We start from the raw sequence: 6032 nt of genomic DNA, 5'->3' as shown, positions 1-6032 counted from the left end.
TGAATAGAGGGACTTATTCTAATAGTGTTTGTAAATAGGATATCATGTCTGCATCTTGTACAGCAACTAACCACTAGGAAGAATGTATGCAATGTGTTAATTATTGAAACTGTCCTACCAACTTGGTTTGAAATTGTCTCATTGCTATTTGTTTCTCAATAAAATTATGGGGAAAAATTTTTTAAAAACTCATGTGGTCATCTAATCGTGACAGCATTTGGTTCCAAGTGTGCAGAGCAAAAAGAAGCTTAATATCTTCCATTATAAATTACTCAGTCTCAGATAATCTGTGATAGCAGCGTGAACCAGATGGAGATAGTCCACAGCATCACAGCTATTTCTGTGGCTGGATGAGGAGGCCATGCCCGTAATCTCAGCGTGCTGGAACACTGAGGCAGAAGGTCCACAAGTTCTAGCCACACCCAGGGAACTTCACAACTCAGCAAGAGCCTGTCTACAATACAACTGGATATATAGCTCAGTGCAAAGGCCCTGGGTTCAATCCCTAGGACTCAAGAATAAAAGAAAAAAAAAACCTTTTTTTTGTTCTTATTCCAAGGGTTTTTTTTTTTTTTTTAATGTATTTAGCACAGAGTCTACAAGGTCTCACCATACAGATTGGACTTACAGTGATCCTCTTGTCTTCAGCCTCCCAAGCACTGGGATTACAGGCGTGTACCACCACACCCAGTCTCAATCGCCCTCTCCAGAGTGTGAAATAGATGTTTCCAGGAGCCACATGACATATGACATCATTGTCTGAGAGCTAATAGAATATATGCTTTTGCATTCTGGAGTTTTATATACTTTTATAAGGTCATATTGATATACGGGAAAAATGATCTCGGTGGATGACCTCCAAATGATACAGGGGGAAAAAATGAAACTCCCAACCTGAAAGGTACCTGGGATGAGTTTGTGTTCTCTAAAACTGAAGAATGAATTTTAGGAACAAATGGAGTTTATGAGCAGAATATATTTATTGTAGGAAAGAAAGCTCCTGTCCAAGACAGGGACAGGAGGGGGGCCCCGAGTAGGTGGTCCCCAGGAAGCTGTCTCTTCCAGGGACTTTTATAGAGTAAAACCATGCGGGTCTAAAGTAGAGAACATGGGGACTTGCTTAGGTGGATGTGGGTGGGACAAAACTATGGTCAACCAATGAGATTACAAGCACGATTGCTCAGGTAAAATTGATTAAGTCCAGGACCAAATGAGGAAGCCAGTCACATAGCAAGTAGGCACAAATATAGAACAGGACTTTGTCCAGTAGCTAGCCAGTAATAGTCAGATTAATGACTCTTTCTGGCTTCCTCAGGGTGATGATCAATCCCAGATGCTAATCTTTAGGGAGGTCAGCATTTGTTTGATCTTTGGTCTTTAGGTTTGGCCCACAGTTGGAGCATCCGTCTTGTTCCTCTTACAGTTGCAAGGTATTTTGTCCTCTGTGTTATCTCCTTTGAGGGCCTGGCCCTGTCTGACTGCCTATAATAGTTCTATCTAATTTGGCTGCCTGCAACAATATGTATAAGGTAGGAAAAATTAAATAATTCTGAGATAAACTTTTCTTCCTTTTCCCCCTCTTACAGCTACTTTTGGTTATGTCTGCTCCAATCTCTGCAATTTTATTATTGTCCAACATATCATTAATGGAAATTCTAGAGTTGTCCTTAGGCTTTTGTACATATTCAAGTAGAAAATTTTTTTTGTCTTTTTTGCAACTTTATTTGATTTCACCACTGTAATTTCTAAGAAATGCTAGCATCTATGCGCACTCACAGTGTGTCTACATGCGTATGTACATGTCTGTATGTATAGTACACGTGTCCAGTAAGACACCCCCCACTCAGCTGCAGTAAAATCCCTGGAGTTTTCAATTTTTAAGACCATAAAGCAGTCCTAAAACCAAAAAGTTTCAAATTGCCACTGCAAATCAATTATATGATGAGTCCTGGGTTTTTATACTCTGGTTGGATACAAAAACCTTTATTTCTATCAAAAAATACACTTCCTGTTACAACAACAACAAAAAAATCTTAACTTTTAAGACTACCAGCTCTGCAAAGTTCTCTGAAGCGTCTACTTTGCATGACAAAAGCCAGCAATTTGAGGCATTCAGCCGGCAACTTTCCCTAGAGACGTCCTAAAGTGGCCAAGGGAACCAAAGAACTTAAAGAGAATTAAAAAATGACTGCTTAGGGGCTGGAAGGTAGCTGGGTGGGAGAAAGCCTGCCCAGCATGTTCAAACCCTATGCTTAATCCACAGTATTGCAAAAAAGCAAATGAACAAAAATCATCATTTAATCATTCAAAGTACTATTCCTGTTATGTCACATAATGGATAGAGGCTTTTGGTCAGGACTTGGGGTCCTGGACACCCACAAAAACTGTCTTGTCACTTTGAAATGATCAAAAGATACAGGCAAAAGAGCACAAGCAAGCTTTTGACTGGAGATGTGTCTTCCCCCACCAGTGACAGCCCACAGTCTGGTTAGCAGCACAGCCCCATATGCTCATCTGCTGCCAGGACTTCTGGGCTACCACAGAAGCCAGCTAACCCTCTTCTCCTTAGAGGCTAATGGGTCCCTCACTTGCCCCCAAGTCTCAGTGAGAGAAAAGCTGAGATGGCCACCTTCCTGCAACGGAAACCTCAGCACTTCTAAAAAAAGTGAATCCCAAGACTAAGGGTATAAGGGGCTGGAGAGATAGCTCAGTAGAATAAGTGTTTGCCTGGCAAGTGCAGGGTCTTGAGTTCAATCCCTGGTACTGAAGGAAAAAAAAAAAAACTAAACTAAGGGTACAAGTAGGAAATGAGAGAGAGCTGTGTTTGCTCTAGAAAGCTTTGCTTGGGCTAGAGAGATAGCTCAGCAGTATAAGCTCCTGCCTGGCAAGCGCAATGTCCTGAGTTCAATCTCCACTACCACACACACACACACACACACACACACACACACATCTTTTCCTCTATTAATGCTTCTTTAACCAATAGTCTTGCTGGCCAGCACTCCTACTAGAGTTGCACAGTCTTATTAACAGTCCAATACTTTGTTTGGTGGTGGTGAAAGTGGAGGTGGAGTTAGAGGTGCCTGACCTAGGAAAGTCCTTGTTCACTCCCAGATAGGATGTAACCAGCCCAGCCCACTCAGTGTCTGAGAGGAAGACCAAGCCTGCCAGGATCTCAGTGCCTCTAACAGTGGATAGGACTTGGAATCAGCAGCAAAGCTGTTTGCAAGATGCTCCAGGAATAGGCGAAGAATGCCGCTGTGTCATATTTCCACCAACAAATCAATCAACCCAAAAGGCTTCAGCGGGACCAACCCACTCCCAGGTCCAGACAGCGCAGCATGCCTCCTGAGCTTCATCACTCAGCATCCTGCTGCCACTGAACACTGTCATTTGGAGAGTCAAGATTTCTTTACAATATGTTCTTTCACCAAAAATTCATCAGTGGCACAGTATGTGCTCAGCATGCACAAAATCCTGGTCCCAATCTCCAGTACCAACCATAACAAACCAAATTATTGTCAAGGAAACACAATACAAATGAAATGCAATACATCCAAGTGGTTCCATCTTAGCCAGGTGATGACAGCAGTACATTTGGGAAACCAAGCCGATAGAGGGAGGTAGATCTGGCTTACAATGTTAGAATTATGGGGAAATATTTTACAGATGAAGACACTGAGGCTTGTGAGACAGAAGAGTGAGGACCCCTGAAGTACATGCAGTCATTCAGTGGGTGAGCCAGCCTGGACTCTAGCCTTCTGCTCCCTGGTGTTGCAGGTGAGTATGGTGGTGCCAAAAGCAAGCTGTCCCCTTGGGTCAAGGGCCTTGGTGCTGTCCCTCAGCATGTATCTTGGCCTGTCATGCTGTTCTGTCTACCTCCAAGCATGGGACATGAAAATGGATTTGCGCACGGGTAACCCACAGAGCCCCATCCATAGCACATTTGTAAATGAGCAGGTGCCACAGTGCCAGGCAAGATGTAACCTCCACAAATGAATTAATTGACTCAAAAAGAGCAAGCAGGCACACCATGGTGTTTTGTTGCACAGATTTCTAAGTGGTAATTGAAAAAAGAAGCACTTGATTCTAAATTGTCTCCTGGAGGTGTTAATTGTGACAGGGAGGGGCCAAGGAGACAGAGAACCCTACATACAATGAATTGCTAGCCTTGCCCAGGACTCGCTCCGTGCAAAGGTCCTCATAATTACTTTCAGAAGCTGATGAGGTTAACTTCCTGGCTAGTGTAGGGGGCCAGAGCGGCAGTAAAGAGATCTAAATATGTGCCTTCGGTGATCTGCTTTCAAACTCCTAGGAGAGAGCGGGAGGCCAACAGTAGTCTCGCTTACGAACTGCCTTACCTCTGCCTACTGTCTCTCTTCCAGGTCTCTTCCTTCTCCCTTTCCTCTCATCCAGAAAACTTAGCCTCGAGGCTACTTTTCAAGTCACTGTCCTTCAATTTCCTTAAGATTTATTGGGCAGTCGCAGTAGTGGTTGAGCAACATACTTCTCCAACATCCTTGGGTTCTGCAGTGTTTAGATTTTTATTTTTTTGTGTTTTCATACACTGTACATAATGAGCTATCTTGGGAATGGGACCGAGCTCTAAGCACAAAATTCATGTATGCTGCCTACATACCTCGTACAAACAGCCTAAAGGTAATTTGATGCAGTATTTTTACTCTGCCTCCTGTTTTAGTGTTTTGGCTGTGACCTGCCACATGAGGTCAGGTGTAGAAATTCACTTGTGAGCATTGCATCAGCTTTGAAAAGGTTTCAGTTTGGGGATATTCGATTTGTAATATCAGGCACTGGAGAGCTCCATAGGTGAAAGAGATAGTCCAGCCTGGAGAGTTGGGATGAGGGGCAAGCAGGCATTTGTCAGCAGTCTGAGTGGATCGTGGATCGACGGCCCCAGGGGAATAAGAAACGAGGACAGACGTGGAGCCTGGAAGACCTATCCATGGTGCTACTGACCCACACAACATTAGCAGCCCATCAGAATGGAAAGGTGTTAAGAAATCATCTAATTCAACCATGTTGTAGGGAAAATAGATGATAGATAGATAGATAGATAGATAGATAGATAGATAGATAGATAGGATAGAATAGATATGCAGCTACTTTCTCTTAGTTCAACGAGAAGAAAGGCTTGTACTAATAGTGTTTAGACAAGATATCATGTCTGCATCTTGTCCTCTGAATACTATGAAGACAACAATATGCAATGTATTAATTATTGTAACTGTCTTACTAATCTGTTTTGAAACTGCTTCATTGCTATTTTATCTTTTTTTCTCATTAAAATGGATAAAAAATTTTTAGAAAAGAAATCATCTAATTCGACCCCTCCACTAGTGCAGAAGTCCCGAGGACACCTGGGATTTCAAGTGGTAGTGAGTTTAGTAAGAGTGTGGAGCCACGGTGACAATTGAAGTCTCACTTCCACAACGGGAGCTTGGTGAGTTACTTACCCTCTCTGTACCTCAGTATCTTCAGCTGAAAAATGGAGATGACAGTAATACTCACTGGTCGGGTTTTCTTGAGGACTAAATAAGATCTGACATGTAAAACATTCATAAAGGTGCTGGCATCTGTACTTCACTCCCCAGGGGCTGCATCCAGTTAACCTTGCATCAGTAGACATATCCTACACTGAAAACAGATTACTATAGCTGATTTATGGAGCATCCCAGCTTGCAGTACGTGACTGTGGAGCATGAACCATTTGCCCTCAACATTACGCTGCTACCTGGGAGCCTGGAGTCACCAGGGAGCATCACATACCACTAGCTCAGGAAAAGATCAGACCCAAAGCTAGGATTCCACCAACTGTGGATCTCTTTCACACCACGCATGAAGTCATAAATACTAGAGAGAACCATGGTAATCCAGAGGCTGAAGGTCTTGTAGAACCTCATAGATAAAGGATGATGGAGGGCTACATGCAGAGACCGGTAAGGGATGGGGTACACATACACACATACAGAGAGAGAGAGAGAGAGAGAGAGAGAGAGAGAGAGAGAGAGAGA

The sequence above is a fragment of the Octodon degus genome, unplaced genomic scaffold, assembly GCF_000260255.1.
Source record: "Octodon degus isolate 3935 unplaced genomic scaffold, OctDeg1.0 scaffold00036, whole genome shotgun sequence".
NCBI classification, from domain to species: domain Eukaryota; kingdom Metazoa; phylum Chordata; class Mammalia; order Rodentia; family Octodontidae; genus Octodon; species Octodon degus.
This window is presented reverse-complemented; position numbering follows the sequence as displayed.